Source organism: Grus americana, chromosome 1 (genome assembly GCF_028858705.1).
Source record: "Grus americana isolate bGruAme1 chromosome 1, bGruAme1.mat, whole genome shotgun sequence".
NCBI classification, from domain to species: domain Eukaryota; kingdom Metazoa; phylum Chordata; class Aves; order Gruiformes; family Gruidae; genus Grus; species Grus americana.
This window is the reverse complement of record NC_072852.1, coordinates 132,289,445-132,315,522: the sequence shown is the minus strand read 5'-3', so window position 1 is coordinate 132,315,522 and position 26,078 is coordinate 132,289,445. Positions and strand designations below refer to the sequence as shown.

General features: G+C 42.2%; 1 protein-coding gene across 8 annotated transcripts in view; it reads right to left on the bottom strand.

The window, feature by feature from the left end:
* SMPX (small muscle protein X-linked) overlaps nt 1–26,078 on the bottom strand; it is a 41,900-nt gene that overhangs the window by 1,789 nt on the left and 14,033 nt on the right. Inside the window, exon 5 of one of the 8 annotated variants that reach the window (XM_054821031.1) lies at nt 9,364–9,551. The exons of 3 other annotated variants lie outside the window; for them this stretch is intronic. The gene's annotated coding sequence lies outside the window, so the exon portion shown is untranslated. Of the gene's footprint in view, nt 1–9,363; nt 9,552–12,923; nt 17,267–18,212; nt 21,043–22,792; nt 25,740–25,766; nt 26,059–26,078 lie in introns of those variants that run through there. 4 more of the 8 variants (XM_054821041.1, XM_054821013.1, XM_054821021.1 and 1 more) reach the window with 4 other exon arrangements.

Sequence of the window (26,078 nt, the reverse complement as noted above, 5' to 3'; positions counted from 1 at the left end):
CTGTCACAGCTCCACTCCTCCCCTATTTCTGCTTTAATTTTCATGACTGACCAGCACTGAAGACAGTATTCTAGACATGGTAGCATAGTATTTTCTGTGCTGTTTGTATAAATCCCACTGGAGTTAATTTATTTACTTATTTAAAGTGTGTATGTGGGGGGGTAGTATTTAGCTGCTGTTTGGGGAATGATGAGCAATTTCCATTGACCTGCCCACAGCGACTCTTTCCTGCATAGTCACAGCTAATTTGGAGCCCAGCATATGGTCTATTCCTGTTCTCTTTGAAGTTAAGGGATCTCCATGGTTGCTGTTGATATTGGTGGTTCCAGACAGCTCAATACTGAGGAAAACAGGTTTTTCAATTAACTTTCAAAAGTTCAAAACACTAACTTTCTCAGCATATATGTTTAATCAGCTAAGATGTAAGTATTTGAGGTGGAGGAATATCTCTATTTTTGGTAAATTTTATTGAACTTGTGAATCTTTAACAAATGCTTAGAAAGTAGAGGAAAAAGCCACAAGACAGAGAAAAGCATGACAACCTTCTGTATTTCACGACGTGTTACATAAAGTGAGTTTTTGCTGTGCTCCTGAATGTGTGCGTAGGCTGTACACATCTGAACAAATATCGGAGGGACATTCAAAAGGCTGGAATTGCTTAGCTTTCAGAAGAAACACTTCCCTGGAGAAAAGAGGTGCTATTAAGAGAAACCCTGCCATGGCTTACACTAACTGCTTGAAAGTGTTGGCGACTTTTGAATAAAGAAGTCAAAAGTTAATTAACTTGACTTGAAAAAAAGTGAGGGGGTGTCGTTGTCCAAGGGAAAGAGGTCATAAAACCACATGTGGTGCTCCTAACACACTCTGCGGCCATCAGCAATCAAACAACGTAATCGTCTCGTAGCCTGATTCAGTAAGGCAATGTACTATTTTGTTTCAGCTGAAATTTCCTTCCAATGAGGTAATTTTAGGTACTTATCTTCCTGATCTCAAAAACAAAATCCAACTTTAAGGCTGCATTTGGTGGCTCCCCAGGATATGCACGCACGTGTAATCCCGTCCTATATAATTACCGCCTGCCTACACACGCTCTCCTTGTGTTTCAGTCGAGTATTCTCCTTTCTCTTTCAAACTGTTCTGTGCCTGTTCCTGCATATCACAAGGTGACTGTTTTCTAGTGGTGGGCGGATAAAACATTGCTAGCTGTGATTAAACCCGAGCGCTCGAGCCCAGGATCAGAAGAGAGGGAGGGTGAGCGGAGCGCAGCAGTCACCTCCGAGTGTAACGTGGTCCTCGGTGTCACGACTGTTTTCTGATCCTTCTGCTGAAAGAGGCCAGTGCCAGGTTCTGCCTCCAAACGCATCTGGGCAGGTTTGCGGCGTGGAGGACAGCTGTAATTCAGCATTCTGGTTTTTAGGATTACATGATATTTTTTATACCTTTCTAGCAGATTCAGCGTCTTAGATGGTAAGGCCGCGTTTCCTGTGAGTGTCATCCTGGAGGAGAAATCTGCCCTGCCTGGGAGCTCCATGCTTATCTTCTCCAAGTAATTTAGCCTTTCCTTATTACCTGAGCTCGTAGTACCAGCCACACTGTGCTGCGCACACCAAGCCCCCAGGGATCTTGGTGATAAGGATACAAAGAAGATGGAGCCAGACGTTCCTCAATGGTTCCCAGTGACAGGACAGGAGACAACAGGCACAAGTTGAAATACAGGGAATTTAAACAGGAAACAAAACTACTTTTACTGTTGGGGTGGTCAAACACTGGCACAGGCTGCCCAGAGACGTTGTGGAGTCTCCTTCTTTGGAGATATTCAAAACCTGACTGGACACGTCCCTGAGCAGTGACCCTGTCCTGAGCAGGGCGTCGGACTGGACGGTCTCCAGAGGTGCTCTCAAGCCTCAGCCAGTCTGTGAGTCTGGGAAAAGGCTTCCTTTGTCCCAGGGGAAGCTGTCCTCCACTCATGAGGGCCAGGGTGGATTCGTGGGCCAGGTGCAAGGTCACTGCTTGCCCCTGCTTTGCTGTGGAACTGTCAGTGAATTTGCAAACTAAAACAACAAAGTGTTATATACTGCATTATTGTGTTGCTAATAATCCAAGTAATCTGGCTGCTGGGATTACTTTTAGGCACATGCTCCATTTCTTCAAATACTCCTTTGTCCTCCCTTCATTTCCTCACAGATCCCAGACCTTTGACACCCAGCTCCCACTGAAATTAATATCACTTAATACATTTATGATCTCAGGGCTGAAAGGTCCCAGCTGGCATCATATCCCATCCAGCTGAGCAAGCACCTCTCTTCTTCCCCTTCTCACAGAACAGGACTCCCACTAGGCAGTGGACCCACCAAGAGGTCTACTGTCTGCAGTTCTCCCAGTCACAACCGAGACATAGCAGCTCTAGTCAAAGGAAACCCAGTGTTCTAGGAGGCAATGCACCTACAAGAGTAGTTAATTAGCAGCAGAAGAAAAAAAAAAAAACCCCACATAGTGCCCAAGAACCCTGCCACTTGCCATCCAAATACAGGAGCAAACAAATTGTCATGATGATAAACCTTGCCTCAGTGCTCAGGTGCTGAGGAAAATCAAGCCCACTGTTCTCAAATTTTGTCTAAAAAGCACACCGCTTGCAAGCAGTGCTATTTTAACACCCGCTAATAATATTATCTTTCTCTCAGGTGTACTCTCTGCTCTGTGGTTGCTTATAATTGCTACCTGAACTCCCTTTGCAGTCAGCGGACCCTCTATTATCTCCCCATGACGCTCCAATCCACTCAGACCTCCCTCCGTCCGGCTCCAATTCTCTCTCTCCCAACTCCCAAAGGCACATTATTTTTAGACCTCGAACTCCTCCAGAGATCAATGGGAGTCTGTAAACTCAAAAATAGGTTGCTTATGGTACATTAATAATCCTCACAGTTATGTTCCCTGGTTATTCTTTCAGCGGCTGCAGCTTATCTACCAGCGCCTCCCTTGACACTCCAATCAACCTTATTCTACTGAACAACACTCTGCCGTTTTAAAGAAAACAGAAAAGGATGTACTTGACAGCGAAAGCTTAAATGTTGTTCTGATTAAGGATGGACATAAGCGCATGTTTAGGAGCTTTTTTTAAAAATCATGGAATTAGAGTGTTTTTCAGCCCTCAAGACTTTCTCTGTTCCCTGTCTGAGAATCTGCAGGGCTGTGACTGCAGTCGGTGTGATGCCAGTATTAGCTTCTGGGACAAAAAAGGTTGGGTCCCTGAGTTTTCTAACCACAGGAAAAAGCAATGGCTATTTTAATGTAAGAAATTATTTCATTTATGTGCTATTCAACATAGATGCAACCTCAAAAATAAATCTAAATAAATTAATGAATTGCAAAATCTCACTTATTTTTTTCCCCCAAATTACTGTTTGTAATGTTGCATCTCCCTTTTATTCCCTGAAAATATGCCCAAACTGGTTAACTGCAAGCAGATAAAAGATTTACTCTAAAAAAAGGACCAGTAATTCCAACTGTCAGTATTTTCTGTTCTTATACAACATGTTAGCTGAAGGAAGATGAAACATGAAATGAATCCAGATTTTGGCTGTATCTCCTTATATACAATAAAATGATCACATTCGGCGCTAATATTACATAATTAAAGAGTGTGCATGAATCACCTGAAGGCTAAATAAAATTTGTCTTTATTTGAACAGCTTCCAGCCTTATATATTTAACCCTAAGATTCTGTTAAGGCAGCCTGTGCTACAAGAAGTAACTTTACAAAGGAGAAAAGACATATCCCATTAACACCTCATAGAAAATCAGTGATTACAGCAAGTGCCCCAAGGTTCAGTAAATGCCTCCCACTCAACAAGCTTCCAAAGTGAACGACCACATGATGTTTACTCCTCACCAGAACCCATTTATAGATCTCTTACTCACCACTATATCACAGTCATCTGTGCAACATTTAAGAAAAGACAGCAAGAGTCCTCTATTTGGGAGCGAACAGGGTGTGTGTGGGGGTTACAGTTGGAAAACTGGGTCTTTTCTTTACAATACTGTTTAACCAAGCTGTGAAGCATGATTTAAATCATGCAAAAATCTAATTATAACCAGCCAAAAGCATTCATTACATACCTTGGTTATTGCACATGGACAACAAGCATGGCTGCTCGGACAAAATTTTGCACTCATTTTGATAAAAATGATCAAAAATTTTGATAAAAATGGTCAAAAAATGCCTCTTCAGAAGTACAAGTGAGCAATGAAGGTAATAACTTCCTATGGAGTTAGGAGACCCAGGAAAGATTTTTGTTCCCACAATTTGTAAATGACATCTGGGCATTCCTAGCAAATAGCACCCTGGGAATGAAAAGGGTGTCCGTTTCAGTAAGGTAAGAAGGGGACAGGGTTCATGAACTTTTGTTAGTCTGGAGCAGAATTAGCCTAGAATTACAAACACACTGATCTTCAGGAGGAAAAACTTGGGAAAAAGGTAAATCCAAGGACATGTCTTCTTTGATTTCTCTAGGGAATGTGAAATAAAACTTGACTGTCTCCTTTGACTCCCTAGTTCTCCTACGCATCTGGTAAAATCCTTGTCCATCCAGAGATGGTGACCTGAAGTGCCAAGGCACCTACTGTAATTCGTCTGCCCTCACTTCCCGTCAGTGGGCACTACTTAATAAGATCATCTTCCCCTGTGCAACTACTTTAATATTTATATCGTATCTGGAATCACTGTCCACACAGATGGCAGAAGAATCAGTAGGAAGTCAAGCGTGCTCCAGGTGAATGTATTAGTACCGTGACGGGACATCAGAGAGAGGGTTTAGGTTGCAAAGGGGAGTTCATCCTTTGGCTCCCTCCCAGTGGTACCTGGTTGACTAAATGAAAGGGCCTACTTTAAATTAAACCATGCTTTCTTGCATGCTTTTTGCAAATTATTTCAACATATTTGTTACGTTTCTGTCAGGATAATAATAGCAACTCTCGTATATCTGAGCATCTCTCATGTATCTTTTAAAATATATTTACTGTCATTTACATTTTCTGGGTGTGGTTCTGGGCACCCTGCTCTAGGTGGCCCCTCTAGGTGGCCCACTTGAGCAGAGGAGCTGGACCAGATGACCTCAAGAGGTCCTTTCCAACCTCATCCAGTCCGTGCTTCTGTGAAATACTGGAAAGATTTTTGTATATATTTCTCCTACATTTCTGCTCTTTATCTATGGTCAATTGAAATATGTGGGGAAGCAGCAAAAACATGGAGATTCAGGTTGCACACACACATACACACAGTTTCAAAACAAAAAAAGGTCAGAACTTCTATTTCTTAGATTTGTCTGACATAGAATGTTAAACAAAAAGGATGTCTCTTGCACTGAAATACAAAAATAATCTTTTTGATAATGACCTTTGCTTGTCTTCACCATAAAAATTATTGAAAGCCATATGCTCAATTTCTCATACATATGTTGTTCCTCAAATTACGTCTGTCTTCAGACAGTATGACATGGGGAACTAAGGATAGTTTTGACCCTTTCCACTGTTTGTGGTTCAGCAGTGCGTGCCCAAGTGAGCTGCAATTGAGTACTGTGTAACAGCACGTCTAGTCAACCACAACAGACCTTTTTATTTGAGACAAAAAAACCCATTCAAGTAAAACCATTCCTCATGTTATACAGTTGTCAAAATTTCTTGTTACCTACACTGACACAAAGCTTTGTCAGCAAAGGAACTTGCAAAAGAGAGACAATTTAGCCCAGTGGCTCTGAAGTGACAGCTATCGAATGGAGGCCTTTCAGATCAATATGTTATGGCAGCACATGTATATCCTGCCAAATAAGGAACAAATCTGTGGCATTTCTGAAGGATATAAATTGGGTACTTAGCCGGCATAACACAATTAAGAAGACTGGTGTTGCACTGACCTAATGGCTGCCATAACAGCTTAAGTTGTAAAAAAACCCAGATTAGATATCAATATGTGTCTGAAGCTCTTTGGAGGATTTTTGGTTCAGTGCAGCAATATTAAACTGTGCATGGTTGCTAGGTTGTTCCCTTAGTTATTTGGAGATGGCAACTACTTGGGCACAGCGGCCGATTCATGCAAGTGGTTCCCAGAGAGTTAATAAGCATGAACAAGAGAACACATGAACAAATCATACATGAGAATATTATTCATGGTGAGGTTTGAGCACAGACTCCTGGCTGAAGCCGGCTGAAGCAGCAGCGTGGCTTCTTTACATTCTGTACATCAGATACTTTTTAACTTTCTAAAGCAAATGACCAAGTATTGTGTAAGCACAGAAGTCTATCAGTTCCCTGAAGGACCAATATTTCCAGTGAAGAAGAAAGAACTTCTTTCCATAACAAATGTCTCTATTTCCTGACTAGTACTAATTCAAAAGATTTAGGATTTGTAATGTGTTACCAACGTTACAGTCTCTAGCGTGTGGAAATGTGTTCCGAACTCTGTCTCCTCAGCCATATCAGTAATTTTTTTTCTTTTGTTTGGGCACCTCTTGGGCGAGATCAGAAAGCTGCCTAAAACAACATGCTATGTTCTGCTAGCTATCATTTAGATGAAGTAGCACCTTAATGAGCACATTCTTTTGCTTATGGATTCACTACAGACGCTAATATAAAATTGTTGTTTATAGGGATAAAAATCTTTTCTTAAAGTTGGGAAAGCATATGATATCTTGAAGTTTATCATATCTGAGCAGTTCATAAAGAGACTTATTTTTAAGGACTAATTGTGTATAACACTTCAAAATGGTATTACAAAAAAACCCCCCTATACTAACTCTGATATACTTCCTGTTATTGCTATTGCTACTGCTGCTGTGACATTTTCTGGAGCTACCCTTAACATTTTCTCTCCACAGTTTACATGTCTTAAAGCACAGTGGCTGTAACATATGTTTACCTCACATTAAATTCAAGTTCTCATTTTAATTTTCTGCTTTTTCATTAACATTTTCCCTCCAACTTCTCATAACCTAAAGTGCCATCCCTATAAAAAGGTTTCACAGACCCACCTTCAATTGCTTTGGGAGCATATGAGGTCATCTGTGATTCGTAATGGGAAGCAAAGATCAAGCAGTACATATGAAACGCTGTGATGAAAGTTGTTGATGAGGAGCTGCAGTGGCTCCTTCTACCTCTGTTAATGAGAACTACGCTGCAGTACCTGCTACCTTTGACATTACTGCCTTCTGAAGAGAAAAAAAAAGTTTTTCCTCTGTGGCACTTTACTAAGCCCTGCTAGGTTCATGCAGGTGTCTGCTTATAATTAGTATTCTCTGTAATTATTAATCAATTTAGGGGCAAAATTGTTCTCTGAGTTTATATTAAGCTATTCTCATTCACCCATACCGGGTCTTCTTCACAAAGCATTTGATTCCCAGTGTAGGCATCGCTCAAGGGCTTGGTCCCCTTTTTAAGGTACCACCCTGATTGTACTAGCAAGTATGCCCAAATAGTCTCTTAATGAAGCCGTGTGACTTAAAGAGCTTAAGTGGTAAAAAAGGTATGGCACTGAGATTAGAAAGGGTTTTCCAGGACAATTTAGTTTTATTTCATTTTTGTTTGCCGTAATAGCAATTCAGATTCTCAACACAAAGGCTAACAGAGGTGGTCAAACTTCAGGAATTGTTGTCGTAGCAAATTCGTCAGTAAGGAAGCCCAGGCCTACAAGCTGATCCCGCAAAGTGCTTATTACCTCCTTCAAGGTGCTACAAATCCCATTGATTTCTCCAATGATAACCAAAACCACTTAGCAGCTTACAGGCACAGGGCAAAAATAGCCAGTAGAAATGCACCTGGGTGGTGGTGCACCGTGAAAATGAAAAGATGTTGCTAGGTCCCCTTATGGACTGGTAATTGTGATGTCTACAGGAGAAAGATATGTACGGAAGGGACCAGGCTAAGCACCACCAGAAAGAAAATAATGATTGATAAAAAAAGCAGCAATAAAAATCAGCTACTAAAAGAAAAAGTCCAAAAAAGCTGTGACATTTGAAACAACGGGACATCTTTGTTGTTCTGAGTGATGAAGGCTCTGTAAGGAGGCACTCATTGATGCAATATGAAATGCACCTGCTGAGAGTTAATTGCATGACTGGGGTTTCTCAACCAGGATGTGTCTCTGAAAGCAAAGTTTCCAGCTAGGAGAAAATGTATATGGTGGTGAGTGCTCTTGCTGCAGAGACTCCCTACAGTCAGCGCTTGGTAGCCCACCACAGAGATAACTGGGGGGGGGGGGAATGCCTCACAGGTGTGTGCAGCTAAAGTACAAGAGGTAAGAACACAATGGCTGGTATTGCACTGTGTAAACTGGATTAAACACTGGCAAATTATTATAAAGCTAAAGCACAGAATTCCTGGATTGTTTCAAAAGTGACTTATGAGCGTGGGGGTCGCTGCCTTCAGGTTGGATCGTGGGCTAACCCACCGCAAGCACTACGGCTCTGAAAAATTCAAACCCTCCCCTGTCCCACGTAGGGCAGCACAAGCAGGGCCACTAAAGGCATTTTGCACTTCTCAGAGCCTTGCTGCCTGCTCCCGTGGCAGTCCCATTCACTCCGGTGGAAGCTTCACCTCAGCAGCAAAGGAGGACCTTTGGTGTCGCATCTTGCAGCCTTCTAAAGCCTCGGTCAGTAGCTTGGACTATAAAATTTTGTAACAATCTTAATGGCCTGGGTCTCCACCTTACCCATAGTATCAAGGGTTTGAAGTTGCTGCACAACAGGTATTGGAAGTAATTAGAAATGTTATTTGTTATTCAGGGTGGACAGCAAGTTGGAAATCTAACAAAACAAGGCTTCACACCAAAACTGCCTGATTTACTTTAAAAATTTTGATTCTTTCTCAGGAAATTGAAAATCATTTTTATGGTAGCGTAAAGACTCTTCCAGTCGAATGCCTTCAGCAATCTTATTGTAGTCCCTCAAACAGTGCAATAAAAGCCTTTGTAGGAGTGGGCTATCACCCTCAAGATCATGCTGTTTCATGCCATAGGAACTCTAAAATGTATAGCTGTGCTATATGATTAAATGATGAACAATGATTTTCAAGTAAGTTGTTTTACTACATGAAAGAGATTCCGGAGGAAGGCACTTGCCTCAGATTTCTTTTACACTGGCACTTCATTTGGTGCTAACTCTCCAATCAAATATTGAAGCTTTCCTCAAAATTATGGACAAAACTTTCTCACAAATCTGAATGCTGCCACTTAATACACCCCTCCCTGATAAGCTGGCATTTTCTCCAGAGACACATACCCAGTGATAAGCAGCACTGCTTGGTGTCTGCATGGTTTTCACATACTGAGAGGAGTTAAGGAAAAATATTTGTATTTTTTAAATAAAATTTTTTAAGCAAGAGATTCTGAATTTTTATTTTGCAGGAGATGGTAGAGTTGCAGGGGCAAAGGCTGCAAAAAGTGAGATATCTGGCACACTGCTGATTCCTAAGGAGTCCACAAGTCCATGCCCTCACTAATGACATTTCTAAAGTGCCATTGGTCTTTCTTGCCTACTGACATTTGTGGAGTCGATGGCTTTTTCCTTTAAAAAAAAAAAAAAAAAGATGTGGAACTGAATGATAAAAAGCACATATTAAAAAGATATTAAGTTGATAAATGACTCACATAAGCATCAGTTAATCAGTGAAGACTGAACATGTAGCCTAATAGTGGTTATTCACACCCAAAAGTTAAGATACAGGTACCAAATTTTCTTTCCCCTATACTTAAGGCGAGGTAGGTTAGTTCAGAGATGTACTGATATGTACAAAAGATGAATCAGCATTACTGTGTTACTTTTGTAACCACACATAATTTTGCAGATATCAGATGGTCAGGGGAAAATTGTATAGCAGTTTTCAGGTAACACAATATAAGGCAGGCTGTACAGTATGTTAATTCGTCTGCACTGACAAACACATAAACACTAGCCCTTAACTTCCATGCTGCCTGCTTTTTCAGTTCCTACCAGACTTTAACATTGTCTGAACATTTTTATTTTATTATTCTTCAGAATTCACATATCCTCCAGGGTGCCAGCTCTGCCATTCATTTTTCACTGCAAATACTCTCCATCTCTCATGCAACTTTAATGTTTGAGGGGAAAGGTCTAAGCATTAGGTGTTAACCGGTTAGACTTCCAAAAGCCATGTGTTCAAACCTTGGCAAGGCAGACTTTGTCTTTCATTTGTCCCTGAAGAAAATGTGCATTTCGTGCTGGTTTTACAAAGGACTATGTCAAAAAAATGTTTTATAAAACAAAGTCGGATCATGTGTGTCCTGAAGGTAATTGAATTTTGGTGCCGTTTGTACGTACGTAATTTGGGATTAAAGCTACATATATTTATATTATGACTGTTTATGATTTTCAAATTCCAGGGCAGTGAAACTGGAAGCAAATAGCATCTTGGCGCACTGCAAACACAACCTTTCTTCCTTCAGTGAAGCAAAAGGGGAAAATGACAACAGAATTATTAGGTTGGATAATTACGGAAGAAAAAGGCGAGTTTGCTTGATTTGTTGTTTGAGAGTTGGCATGGACTGAGGCTGCTGAAGTTTATTTAAAATGCAATGAGCTTTTGTACCTTAGAGTATGCCAAGAGTCAAACCAGTCCAACATTTTCTGATGGAACATTTCTCCACTGGGAAAGGTTTATGCTTTGAAAGTGTAACTTTTTATGGAAACATCTTGCTTTCAGCAATTCTCCTGATGCAACATGGAACATTGAGCATGACTGATCTGGGCAGTTTCTTATCAGCCCCCATGCTGGCTCGCCGGCAACCTGCCAAGAGGCTGGTGCAGCTCTTTGACGGGGGCTTCCAAGGGCTGACAGCTTCAGGTCTGCCAGACTTGGAAACTCAAATTCCTGCTCAACACTCCTAACATCCAGAAGCTGCTGGAGACAGTTAGGTTGGTTTAACCCCAGCTATTCCTGCACCGTCGTGGTCCAGCTGAGGGCAGGGCCCAGGTCTCCAGTATAACATATTGGTTCCGCAGCCTCCACCTCATCTCAGTCTCCTGCTGCATTGATCTCCACCTTCATTCAGGTGTGTGATGCCGAACACTTTAATGCTGCCCTTCAAGATTCATTTTGACAACTCCAAGCCATAAAAATTATACTGTACTCCTGATCTGCCCCAGACTCAAAGACTGCACATAAGAAATTTAAAAAAAAAATCTAAATAAATTTTCTATTAATTTCATTTCCTTCTTGGCAATTTGACCATGAGGGTTCACTTCTTTCCATTTTTCTCTGCCACTGCAAGGGTCTTTGTAAACATCCCGCAATGAACGAGTCAGAAGCCAAAGCCCATGCAGATGCTAAGCAATACTCACATATGTAATAATAATAAAACCCTGTCCAGTCCAAAGTGATTTCTAGTACACACTAAGACACAATTCATGACAAAACTTGGAGATGAAGGGAGGGATAAGGAAATGGCAACTCAGTTATACTGGGTAGAATAATTAGCAGACTTACTTACAATAGGAGCTGCTTGGCTACTGACACGCAGCAAGGACTATTATTGTTATGCAACAGGCTTCCTGAGCCACCTCAGGACAGTATTTTGAAAGCATTTAGCTGGTTAAACATGCAAAACCCCTAGGAGTTAGACACTTAACGTTTTTTTGGGGAAGACGATGAAGTACCTATCTGCGGCTTTACAGATCTTGAAGTATTTTAGAAGTCTGCCCTCTAGTTTCCCTGAAGAGTTACTGTCACGACGCAGTATTTACATATATGTTTTGGCTGTGATTTATCTCACTGTAACAATTATTTTCCCTTCTTTTCCACCAAAAAAACCCCCAAAAGCCCCCCAAACCCTACCAACAACCCAACCAACAGTGTAAAGAAACTAGATTCATCGTTAACCGTTTGGGCAATGTTCTGTATTAGAGTCATGACACAGAGCGGGTAAAAACACAATTCCAAACTAATGCTTGGGGGGGAGGGGGGGGGGGGAGAAAAGAAAAAGAAAGGATAGAAAAAGAAAGAAAAGAAAGAAAAATTAAAAAAAAAAAAAGGGAAAAAAAGCCTTTATTAATGACAAAGCCAGCAGGCACAAGCAGAGAAATGACTGTCAGAAAAGAGTCGGGCATTTTAGCACTTCACGTGGCTGAAGGAGCCGCAGGACACATTGTTCCTTTAGGTTACTATCGAGAAGAGGGTGGGGGAAGTAAAAAAGCGCATTTCTGCGGTAGCCAGGGAAACCCAGAAGGACAGCAGCACGGCCTGCCCGCTTCTGCTGTCACAGCGCGAGAGGGGAAACACAGCGGTTTGACGTTCGCAAATCCCTTTTGTACAGAGGGAGATGGTGCCCCGAGGCCTTTGCTCGTAAAGACAAAAAGCTCCTTGGCACTTAAAACCCAAGAAACCCTTGCCCGGCGCGGTGCCTTCTCCCTCCTGCCGTGCTGTGCCCGGGGCCGTGCCGTGCCGTGCCGTGCCGTGGCCGTGCCCGGGGCCGTGCCGTGCTGTGCCCGGGGCCGTGCCGTGCCGGGGCCGTGCCGTTCCGGGGGCGGCCGATGGCGCCTCCCCGCCACCCGCCGGAGCCAGCACCGCCCGCAGCGCCCGCACCCGCCGGCCCCGGCAACCGGGGGAGGGGGCACCGTCCTGCAGACGCCCCTCAGCTGCCGCCCGCTGAAGCTCACCGCTTCAAAACTAAACGGCAAAGTTACGTAGGGAACCGTCCCGCTTCGCTTCAGTAGCCGCCTAGAGCTAAACCCTAGCGAGGGCTTTGCCGGGACCTCGGGTTCGTTTGAAAGTCTCGGCAAAGTGACGTAGCTCTGCCGTAATTTCAGCTCTTTCAGGATTTTTCAGGGATTTCACCGGCACTCGGGCAGTTTGAAACTCAGCGAGGCAAACCTCACTGCTCCGCGCTGCTCTTCAACTAAAAGAGCAGGTGTGCCCAGGGATCCCAGCCAGCCGGCGCGATGCCGAGCGGCCCTCGCTGAGGTGTGAAGGCGGTGAGATGGTTTCTCCTCAACGGTGAGGCTGGTGGGGAGTCGCGTGGCTCACCGCTTCAGTACGGCTGGGTTGCGGGAACAAGGACGTTGAACATGGGGCTGATGGGGTTGGGACAAGTCAAGTGCTGCTGAAGCAATATCCACCCCTAAACTCTCTCAGGTTGATTTCTTTGCTTTTAATGCATTAGCAGCGAGCTCTGTGATCTTGGAGGCACTGAGAAGGGGGTCCTCTCCAAGCAAGAAAGTAGACATCTTGGCGCTCTCTATTTGGGCGGCGATATCCAGTTTATACATCGTGAATTCTGCCTTTTCTGCCACCTTACCCAGGCTGTACTGCAAATAGCCCACGTTTGACTCTCTGTGCCAGTTACAGTTTCTAAAAATGCTGCTTTCTCCTGGTCATATGGTTGTTCTCAACAGAATTCATAATATATGAGTGGGTGTTGTCCATATAAATATAGTGTACATCTGATATGCCTACAGATAACATCATAGCACGATGGAACCGTGATTAATCGTGGTACTATTCATCCACCTGTTTTCTTTCAGTGTAATTCTGGCGTGTGCAGTAAAAGGAGAGAGCGGGAGACAACAGTCACATCCCCGCAAATATAGTTACAGAAGAGATGGAAGTTGGCTATGGTTTTATTCTCAAAATATTCAAATCGAGACTGACATCTCTGTGCACTTTGCAAATACTTTTTCTGAAATGCTTAGCACTTCATATGAAGCAAAATATGTTGAAAAAATAGAGCAAACAGGAGGAAAAGGAAGGGTCGTAGGAAAGTGATTGCTAACTGTCAAAACCCAGCATAGTCTTTCCCTAACCCACACTCTCTGCAGCCTTTTCTGAATATTTAACACTCTTGTCCTGGATTTCGTGGCCTCCTTGCCGTGGAAAAGCGAGAGGTCTTAATCAGCTCAGGAAATTTGACATCCCTTTTGTACATAACCCAGAGGATCTCTTCAGAGATGGATAAGCATGAAGGCAAGACATCATACTCAGGCTGCTAATTTAACTTGACACATAACTGACTGTATCAGAAAACTCTGTATGCTGACATCTGGTCCATGCAAGATATGCTTAATTCCTTACGTCATCTGGCTTCTTCAAAGCTACTGCAGGTAGCGTGGTAATTGTCTCTTCTTTGGAAAGCTTATTGTCGAGTCATTTAATATTTGATACACACAGGTACAGTACACGTGAAGATCTTTCACATCAGTAACCAGTCTATATATGTTGGGTTTATAGGGTTTTGTCATTTATTAGAGCTTCAAACGTAAGCCCATTTCTTCCCATGGAATAAACAGATTTCTTCAAAACATAAATGAAGGCATTACAGCATGTTGTCTGTACAAGACTAGACTGTTAATACTTGATTTTGCAATATGTGACAGGCAAGCATTTAGAAATCAGGTATTAGGATTGAGTGGAAGATATATGGGAGAACTAAACTTTCCCATGACACCGTGTTTCACAACACAAAACTGATTTTTGACTAAACAAACTGGAAAAAAAAAAGTATGTTTTCCACAGAGAAACAGAAGGAAAAGGTGAAAGGAATCACCTGCTGTTAAAAACCATGCATCCAAGACCAATTAGTTTTTCGTTTTGAATTTGCACCAACATGGTCTACAGTTTCTGTGGAAAAGATTTCTTTTGCTCGGCTCTGCAGAAAGGCTCTTCCCAGAACGTACGGGTTCCTGTCGGAGCACTTGCGCAGCTGTATCAGTACGAGTCCTGGGTCTGATTGCAGAAGGATGCAGAGGCCCGTTCACTCTTAATGATGAACAATATGCAATTTGCATATTCAATTTTGGAGAGGGATTTTGAGGAGCACTGAAGCGATTTAGGAGCGTAGTTCCCACTGAGTGCCAATGGGATTGTGCTCCTTAGTACTGAGGGAACAGTGTCCCAGCAATTTAGATGCCTAAATGGGACTTAGGTGCTTAACTCCAAAGCTGTGATCCTCAAAACCATGGTCCAGCTACACCGTAACCTCAAACTGTGCTCGTGCCCATCTACAAATACCTGAGTTTGGATAAACCTGCTCAGCTGAGTACCTGAGAGACACGTAACCCTGAGCAGCACCCAGAAACTTGTTGCGTTTCCACAAAGACCTTCCTCCTCAGCACCTACCTAATTGCATCAGGCTTCGTACAAAAACATAGCACCCGCTGCCTTGGTTTCTTTTAAAGCGCAGCTGGAGGAAACTGTTGCTACACAAATTAGTCTTTTGAGAAGGTACACAGCAATCCCCAGGCTAAGGCATGTGGAAGCAGGTTTCCCTACTGCCAACTGAGCTCCACATTGCTAAGCTGCCATCAGGCTCACTTGTCTACAGCTTAATTTTAATTCATTTCTGCACAGCAGCCTAGCTTTAGCAAAGGGTCCCTCCTGCCAAGGTAGTCTGCAGTCTCCAGGGAGGCAAGAAATGTGGGTTTTAATCCTTTTGAGGAGAAGAAGGAATTGACCTGCTTTATTCACGCATCCTGGCTGGGTATGTGTGATAATCGCTGAGCCAAGGCAGAAGGGAGGGGCCACCAGCATGTTCCTTCTCTTGCATGTTTTCAATTGTTCTTGTTTTTTAAAAAAAGTACTCAGAGGAGAATCTGAAGGAGATGGTTCACACTGTAAATCCAGTGTGAGGGGAAATGGCTCCTGGATCCTCCTACTCAGGACATTGCTGAAGCCCCAGAGCAGACAATCTGATTGATTTCAATTTTTCTATTAGCTGTATCTAAACAGCTCTCCACACAAGCTTGACAACGCTGCTTACACAAGTGGCTCAAGGTTTCTTAACAGTGTATGCAGCGCCACCTTCTTGAGATGCCAGAAGAGCAGGTTTCTGCAAGGAAGGAGGTCTCTGAATAGACCTGCGTGATCAGAGACACTGGAGATTATGGGTGAGACAGGGGTCTCCACCTCCCTTTCTTCTCTTTGTAACCTTGTATGTCTCCTTACAGCCAGTTTCCTCTTGGGAGGGACCAGGACTTCTCCCTGAGCAATGCTGATGTACCTTGGCAGGGGAAGACAATGCTAGACTTCATCTACCCCTTGGGACACAGCAATCAAGTAGAAGGTGGTGCCATAGGCTCTGGGCCATCTATTCGCCACTCCTGCCTGCCTGTCCCCAGGGTCTGGGGCACTTCAGCTGCCCTCTTTAATGGTGAAACCAGCCAGCCAGTAGGTGTTTAACAGAAGGTGGAGTCCGGGCAGTTCTATGCCCTGGTAGATCACGCAAGAGGATCACCTCCATGGTAACGAGAGACTCTGGGAGACGTGGAGCTTGTAGTGCCTCTCTGAGGCAAACGAGTACACAGCGGTGCAATGCGTTGTTCTGCCATCTTCCACGGCTACCAGCAACAGCTACCTACATCATTCTGCCCCAAATTACCTGATCCCTGTGCGGTTCATAAAATCCCAGACACTGGTGAGGGAAGGAACACTCCATTGGCTCAAGGCACTCTAATGCCATTGCACGTTATTTTCATGCCACGGGCTTGCCTTGACAGAAATGGTTAGATGCCAAACTCTCATTGCAGGCGGGGTCCCAAAGACTTTCCTTCACTGAAGGATGGTCAATCTTCAGCTCAAAGATGAGGTCTTTAGCCTCAGGTCAGCGCAAGCTTCTCTGGGAGCCATTCTCCAGTCACCTGTATGGTGTCTATTAAAGTAAGGCATTGAAGAAGTTGGAGCTAATTGCTCTATTTCTCATCCTGCCTTAGGGAAACAGATTAATTTCAACCAAACTGCAAATAACTTCGCACTTGGACATGTGACCAAGTTGCCCCATGACCCAGCAAGCTACTGCTTGTCAGCTGAGCTGTGGTGGTTGGCCAGGTTCAACCTCTTATTCTCCACACATGTGAAGCAGAACATGAACATCTTCCCTGAGGTTTCTACTTGTTTCTCAAAAGACTTTGAAGCATGCACATGATCAACAGTGATGCAGGCGTTGTCTGCTAATATGTTACACTGCAGTAACTTGACAAACACTTAGCTGCTCCTTAAATTAGCAGAACTCCTTTGCCCCAGAAGTAATATAATAGCAAATCTATTCCATGCCAGACTTAAGAAGAAAAATAAGAAAAGCGTATAAAGAGTGGAAAGGACTGCAGTACTACATCATTGCCTAATTTGGTACTTTTTGAATGAATGGCTTAAACTGGAAAAAAAAAAGGTACACGTGAGATATATCTATCTGAATTCCCTTTACTTTCCGCAAAATGGACTGAAAAACTGAAAATATGCCTCTTGTCTTCACAGAGAGCTCTTCTTGTCTTGAGAACTAAAAGGGAGAAAGATTACAATTTTTCCAGAATAAATACTTCTATTCAAAGCCTGAAGAAACAGATCAATTCAACTATTATCAGACAAAACCAGAAAACCAAGGAAATTGAGAAATTAAAAAGTGAAGGGTCTGAGATCCTTAATTAAATGCCTAACTAAGGTCTGAGATCCTTAACTAATTGCAGCAGAGGACATACTCTATACTGGCCTTTGACAATCTTTGGGAAGGATACTGCACTCAAGAACGGCATGATTTGCAAACACAGAAACAACTGGAGGTTTGGTTTTCCTCATATTCTGCCTCTTTCAGCTGAAATGTTTGGTTTCAAGTCTTTGGATTTGTATTTTCTTCCATTTCAGTACACACTTTGTGTTGGTTTCATCTTATATATAAAGGCAGCACCTTTCAAAGCCTTGAAATAACACCATCTAGTTATTGTCATCATCCTTCCCTCAGAACAGGAGCGGTTTGGCTTTGGGGGAAGTTTTTTGTTCTTTGATGTTACCTCTGTAAAAGCAATTTTGCCAGTCCTGCTCTCTCCTTGTGCGCATCAGTATTGCTGCTATGGCCACTGTTAAAATGCACTAACGCGGCAGCGGACGTGGGCTGGTTAGCCTGCTACTCCCGTGGCTCATTTGCTAGGAAGCAGGGCAAGTACGGCCATCGCCCTCTTCTTCCCTAAGTGCAATCACGGCCGCAGCTATTGTTTGCTCCGAGATTACGTTCCTGTACCATGAAAGGCTCTGCAAGGCTGTGCAGGAGTAACAGCAATTTTAAGACGAGGTTCGCTCCAAGGCAACAAACAGGAACAAAGACCCGGGACAGTTAAAAGCTGAAGGACTCGATTTTTTTTTTTATCAGTTGAATAACTGAATTATTAAATTAAAAGGCAATACTACAGCAACTTTAGCAAAGTGGAGGAGTAAGTTCTGAACACCAAGACTGAGGGTTTTATTCTGCTTTTATTGAATCCATGTCTGTACATGGAGCTCAGCCATTTGCGGTCAGAAACAAATACAGCCATACTAATATAACCACTAAATGGAGGGAGACAAAACCAGACTTTATACTTGTTCCCAAGTTCAAGTAAAGGTTAGTTCAGCTGAGTTTCCTTTCAACTAGCCACAACCTGCAGCAAATCAAATGTGAAAAATAAAGCATGACCAACACTGAGAGTAAAACCAATACATATTTCTGTAGGAAATGCTTATTTATGCTGTGTGCTTTGTCCTCTTAGTGCATAGAAATACAGTGTATTTGAGACTGCAGCTGCAAGTCAAAGGGGAATTAGGAAGTTAAAATGGCAGCAGATAGGGACAGCAAAATCCAATAACATCTGCAGCTTAACATTTCCTCAGTGGTGTTGCCGACTGGGCAACAGATGTTGGGACCGCTGTAATGGTGAGCTCTACGTATAGACAATGTTCTACCTATATATGGTGAGCTCTACCATTATACAATGTTATTTATTCTCAGAAGGATTTGCAAACAAATGTGAAAGAGAGGTAGCCTTGTCACCAAAAAGAGCTACGTTTTTTAAAACAAGGCACACAAGGAGCAATTTGGTGGCCGAAGCAGGCGGAAGCCTAAGTACGGAGTAGGGCTCATGACACTCGTAGATGGCCTGCTCCCAGACAGGGGTCACAAGGTTCTTGTAATATCAAGCCGTCTCTGCAAGAGATGGCAAAGTACAGTGACGCAGTAATTTATGTGGTTTTTGAGAACAAGGCTGTGAAAACATAATTAGGTAGTCTTTTATCAAATGAAACGAATAAAAACTATAAAACAAAATGATGAGGCACTAAATTTAGAAGAAAATTCATTTGATTATCACATCAGAGCAGTGAAATTTCAGATCATGCTGTCAGCTTAATTGGCTACAATTTATGTAGATTTGATAAAACAATCTGAGCTGTTAATAACGTAGGAAGTTGCACTTCATGTATGCAAAAGCAGTTAGCCTTTTTACTCTGATGTAGGCACTTGAAAACCTTTGTGCTGAATACATTTTGAACTGCATAAGGTTAGAGAGACTGGAATTGCTTATTATTTTGGGTTCCTGATGATGCCTGTCATTACAGTGTCTGAGCGCTCCAGGCATACCTAACACTGGCGGGACAGTTCCCAGGTACAAACAGCATCACCCTCATCTCACTGATAACTCTCTAATAGTGGTCAGTATGAGCTCTTTCCTGCTCTCCAAATGGTTTCTAATACCCACGGTTCCCTGGTTACAATTAGTTCTGAATGGATTTATATGTGTGTGCCTCGGGGTGAGCGTCATTTAAGTCATAGGGCCCTCTCTAAATACCAGGATCTGTTCACACAGCAAATACCTGAAGTTTTAGGGATTCCTGATACCTTGTTCTGAGATTTCCAAGAGGAATACATTCCACTGGTACTTATTGTTCAATGCTGCAGTTCATTCATACTACCTCTTAATGCATATAGCAGAGATGAGCAAGAAAAAGGCTGCTGACTGTATCCCATCTTCACGCTTCACCGATGCCTCCACACCTGGCATCTTCAGGAGGCCTACTATCTTTCTGAGCTTTATTTGAGGGATGTCACCCCAGAAATTGCATCTAACTCAGGGAATTGACTGAAAAGTTTAGTTCTTACAAAAATCTGTCATGAACAGCACTGAGGGAAACATAGGGGTTTCTGTATAGGAGTCTGACAATAAAAGTTCAGGACCAAGCAATGAACAGAGTGATCACAGGAAAGCAGTTTTTAAATAGGAGTGACTTTTTTTTTTTTTAAGAGAATTTTCAGCTTCCAAACAAAATACTTGGAATTTTCTCCCAGAAACTGACGGTTCTCACTCCAGAATGGAGCAGAGATTTGCGGGACCAGATTGCTAGAGTGGGAAGTATTTCATTACTTTAAGGGCATTATTGTTTCAAAGCAAGAGGCTCGATGAAGAAATTTCTTCTGTCTGTGTGTAGAGGCCTGTCTGTCTCTATGTGTCTGCAAATTCTCTTGAGTATGGTGAAGGTAGAGAAGTAAATGACATGCTCATGTTCTAAAAATTAGTAGAGAGTTCTTTGAGTTATTACTTTGTGCTTGTCTCTTCCAGTAATAAAAATGTTCTGCTTGATGACATAGTTTGGAAATAAAAGACTTTTTTTTTGCATATTTTACATTTTGAAAAAATACAAGTATCCATTCTTGTAGTTTGCTTTGGAGCAAAATGGTTTCTGATTTTTCAGTGTTTGTTTTGAAGTTATTAGTCAGTTTTCAAAATCGAAAACCACAATCTTTTCCTGAGTAGTTTATGCAGAAGCATTTGTTATTCATAAGAATATGCCCTGTTCTTTACTCGGTAAAATCAACCTCTAACACATACCTTCAGAGACTCTGCTTTCTTAGGCATTTAGAAAGCAGAGTCTCTCCAATCTGCTTTCCTCCTCACTTCCACCGTTCAACAAGAGAACGAGAAGGAAACCTCTCCTCGACTTGCAAAGGCCTGAGGAATGACATGCTGGGGGCTTACCACAGCATGGCATCGATGCTGGAGAAGAGACTCCCAGTTCATGATGGACAGCTGCAGGCCACGTTAGAGACAATGAACTAAATTTTTACTTCTGAACACAGAAACTCTGGGAAACAAAACATGAATAACTTTTCTTTTGCTCAAGGAGATAACATGATTCCAAACGTTCCTCTGATATTAAATTATGTCCTGGAGATTCCAGTTTTCTCTTTGAAAATAAGTTTCTAGTTCTTCTTTTTTAAAGTCTGAAAGCATGACATAAGTAGACTCAAAAAACCTGGAAGGCAAACCAAAAGAACCTTAAATGTGCTGTTAAAAAAATCCTAAAACCCCCTCAAATACCTAGTTTCTTAGGACAATTTTACAGACAGAAGTGACCTGGCAAAATTGATGGCTAGCCATGAAATCCCCAAGCGCTGCTAATCTGGGAGTTCTGAACCAAAGACAGCAGGATGGTAGGAAACCAAGGATAGAAAACCAGAAGAAGGACTTTGAAATTAGCACAGGCCAGTGAGTGGGTCCAGGGATGGCCCATCACTGGGCACCACTGAGAAGAGCCTGGCCCTGTCCTCTGTGCACCCTCCCTTCAGGTACTTATGTCCACTGATGAGATGACCCCAAGCCGCCTCTGTCAGAAGGCTCCTGCAGAAATTCTTGCAGCACGTCCTCCTCCTTCACCCCATTGCTCCCATTCCAGCTAAGGAGATCTGAGCTCCTGATCTACCTTGGCATCCTCTGGATGTAAGATTCCCCTCTCTCACACAAGGGCTGGCTACGTGGGCTTAATCAAATGAACACACTTTCTCAAAATTGGGGCTGTTCCAAGAGCTCACAGCATGTCAGAGTTCCTCTATTAGCAAAGCACTGGGTGTGTTTCTGGAGAAAATGGCAGTAACTTTGCTTGTAGCTGTACAGCAGTTCACCTGTATCCCTCCAGTCCATGTGAGCACAGGAATAGGAGACAATCATTGAACTGTGTGTCAGAGCAGGGACACTGGGAGAGGTAGATGGCTACTGTTAACTGAGATGCAGCTTGAGAGCAATATATAGCATGAAACTGAAATTAAAATCCACAGTACTCAGTGGACAAAGTTATAATGTGTATTTTTAACCCAGGGTGTAAGGCCCTGATAACAAGCGAATGTCACAAACACCCGTCTTGACATGGACGGGGATGGGCTGATGATGACCAGGGACTGTTGACGAAGAACGGAGCCTGCGGAGGCAGGATAACGTCTTGTGAGACCACTCTATTACTGAAACACGTAAACAATGACCATCTGTGCCCTGCGCACCATGTGCCTGAGACAGATCACCACTCACTTGGTCAGCCCTGAAGGGGGGGGTGGGGGGCAGTGAGACCCCCAGGACCCCCACAACCCACCGACTCATTTCTAGAACATTTCTGAACGTTCCTGAGCACATACTGCGCCTGCTCAGTGATGACAGACCCCCGCCTATGGGGCGGGCACATCGGGTTATAAAAAGGAGAAACATAAGTTTTCGGCGCGCGCCCGCCACCTGAAGACTACAACTACGAGCAGAGAACATCGCTGGATCCAAGGGTGGTGATATGTTTTCTCTTTTCTCTCTCTTTTCTTTCTCTCTTTCTTTTCCTCTCTATCACTCTCTTTGTCTCTAACTTAATTTTTGGCACATTAGGGTAATATCGTCACGTGTTTTGCTAAACCCTTACCTTTAATAGTTCTGCTAAGTTTTGAGCATTGTTATGACTTTTGCCAAGCCTCTATCTTTTGTAGTTCCACTGAGTTTTAAGTAAATTTATGATTGGTTCGAACCTCTAAAGTAATTGTCATTATTTCTGATTACCACGCAGAGAATTAAAAAGTTAACCTCACCCTCACCCTGAGTGGGACGGGCCACAGGGTAATTGACATTTTTTTGTAAATAATTAATAGCAACACCAAGGAATATCTTGTAAGTATGGATATAAGAGCTCTATTCCCTAAGGGGCTTCTTTTTTTTTCCCCCCCTTTCTCTCTCTTACTTCCCCAAGTGATGCCAATCTCAGAGGCTGCTCTGCTGACAAGATTCCTCATTTTATGCAGGGCAGGATTCCCAATATGTTATAGAGGAGGTAATGCTGCAAGTAATGCAAAGGCTAAGCTGTCCTGGGAAGCTTTTGTTAGCTGTTTATCCTTCCACCCTCAAAATACAACTCCTTTGCTTCTGTCACCTGACAACAGAACTACCTTCTGCAATTAAACCACCCTCCCCAGTAGAGTTCCAGGTGCAGACGACAATTTATCTACAAGTACCCGCTGCATGGTTTCTCACACCTCAAGAAACCATCTCATCGCCATTGCAACGGGGATCCTGACAAGCCCTTTCTCCAAACACGACCAGCGCACAGCGCCAGGAGTGCTCCCCGTATGTCCACAACAGACCTTTTTGTAACTTCAAGGCAGTAAATTCCCCTTTTTGCCTTTTGAGAAGTTTCTTCAGTAAGTATGAAAGTCTCCGTCAAGAGGAAAAGACTTGACACGGTAGCTGAAGGTTTAGGTGCTTTAAAACCGAAGTCCAGCATTCGGGCTCCACGGCCCTTCATGGGGCCTTGCAAAAAGCCTTGTTACACAAACCCCCGCACTTCAGGACCCAAAATGTGGAGGGGTACGGAATGACAAATGAACATCAGTTGCAGCAGTAACTTGCTGCAATTATATATATGTATAAAATTATATATATTCTCAGCTGAAATGCCAGTTTGTGCTCAGGTCCATTTTCAGGTACAATCGCCATCCTGGTTATCGCATGAGATATCACAACACCCAGCAATAAATCTCAGCCACAGCAGGCTCCATTTGTCACAAATTAAATGCTTCCTACCATTCCTTATTCAATAGGACATATATTTAGCTGATCAGCTATTTTGTTATTATTTTATTTTGCATATGTTTCGCTCCTGTGGATGCAGAAATGTGCATGTGTGAGGGGAGGAGCAAAAAAAAAAAATTGCAGATGAGGAAAAGGAAAATGAATCACAACTCATGTTGTATATTAAAACTAGCTGCATCAAACATCATCTACAGGTCTGTGGAAGAAAAAAATTCTTTATGACAAAGAAGAATATGCTAATTAGTTAATTATAGATGATAGACCAACAGCAGGGGATGACTACAGGAATATCTGAACTGATAAGCACTTTATGACCTTCAGTGGATCCAGCCTCATGACATCTCACTAATTATATCCCTCCCACAAACTGTTAGACTCACAACTACGATCGTAGCAAGTCTGTTCATGTTTCCTAATTTGGTGAAAGAGCAAGACCAAAGATATTTAACAGAAGTTACTCTGAAGTGTAAATTAGGTAGGAATGGGTTTGTAAATAATCAACCAACCTACTGTTTTGCAGGTTCCTTATTTTTGCTGATGGGTTTGCACTCTGTAAAACTGAGCAAGAAAACATGGATCAAAATTAAACCGAAACTGATCATGTTGACTTGCAATTTACTGAAACTATCTGATGAAAAATGACAATACTAGGAGGAAGTGTTAGAAATAATTGTAGTTGTAAATTTTTTTGTATTTTTGACATATTTTTGTATTTTTTTTTATCTTTTTATGATATCATGTTATAGGATCACAGCATAATGGAAATTATCTGGAGAATTTGGAGTTATTTTACCAGTTATTCTACCAGGGTATTTCCTACAGAGTACCACAAGAAATATATAAATACTAACAAAGGGAAATCCCTCGACAGTGAATATCTGAAGAGTTTATTGTACTAATGTGACAGAGAATTAATTTCCAAACTGTGAAAACCAAAGAACACCCTCATTTATCAGTACACACTCTGCACAGGCATATTCTATTGACCAGTCAGTTTACCATTCTTTAGAGAGCATCACATCCAAAGGATGATCGGTAACCCCTTCTTGGAGATGAAGCAAAGTATTAGGCAGGCGTGAGAGTGGATTTCTCGCAAATAAAGATAATCTTCGCTGCCTTGGCATGGCCAGTCATGAAACATTTCACTAACTATATCGCATTTTGTACAAGGCTGCAGGTCATACCTAAAACAAATGAACTGATGAATGTCCTCTATAGGGGACAATCCTTAGATTTGGTACCATTCAAGGCTGCTGGATGTGGCGATTGATGTACATCTCGATTTTACGTAGAATTTATTCACATGCTTACTTCTGCACTGCAACCAAACCTAAGCTCCTAGTCTCCAGTGAGTACTGTGTCTGCAACTCTTCTAGTAACTACGTTTCAGATATGATCTGTGACTGTACTGTCCAAAATCTAGAAATCTGTGTCACTGTCAGAACATGATAACCAATACAACATCAAAAGAAGGATGGAGACAGAAATTACTTCATAATGACCTCATAGGTTTCAAGATGTCCTTTACTTTGATGACCTTTCTGTAGAAATCTTTTCTTTAGGGTGAATCTCAGTGCACACCCTAAATGTTTCTGTCAGACTCTCAGAAAGCTAAATATTAAAAAACTGTTTTAAATGTTGAAAATAGCAATCATGTAAGAATAAATATGGGGTTAAATTTATGTCTAAATATCTCTTAGAGAGAAAAACCTCCTTAAAGCCTCACATTAAAAATTCATATTTCTCTGGGCACTGCTTTAATGCGATGACTACAATGTTACATTTTACAAAATGTTAATTTTCCTTTTTCCGTTTTCTGAAGAGAAAGACTCCATTGTTTTTTTTAAATAACAGGAACATTATGACACAGCAGGGTAAAAGCAAGAAAAAAATAACACTTTTTCCTTCTAAATGGCATATTTACGCTGTATGTTAGAGTAAGTTAATGTTGCAGTGTGTTGCAGGGCTCAGATTATACACCATTTCTTTCAACACTCCTGGTCCATAGCGCTTCTGCGTTCCCAGAATCATTTTGCACTGTTTTCTTCTGTTCTTCATTTATGTTTCGGTGCAGTAAATTCCAGATGATGTTCTACTCAGCTTAGTTCCTCTGCCTCTCTTCGTGACAAAAAGGACTTGTGTCAATAGGCACAACTGGCAATTCAGATGACTACTGTGTGACACAACTGTCTTTTTCTTACAGTAGCCAGGATAGTTTTGTATTGAAAATTCTCTGTACAGCGGAATTTTCATTGTAACTGCCTGATGCATCTTTATTGACTCACGCCTTTCAAAGAATATCAGAGGATAATTTCACGGACAGAAATGATCATTAATTTCTTTAAGGCTCAGAATGTAGAACAATGGAGGCTTATAGGCTTGGTTTGAAATCAGATGGAAATGATTCTGAAATCTGTGTTGAAGTGCTGAATATTTCCTTTTGAATAAAATAATCAT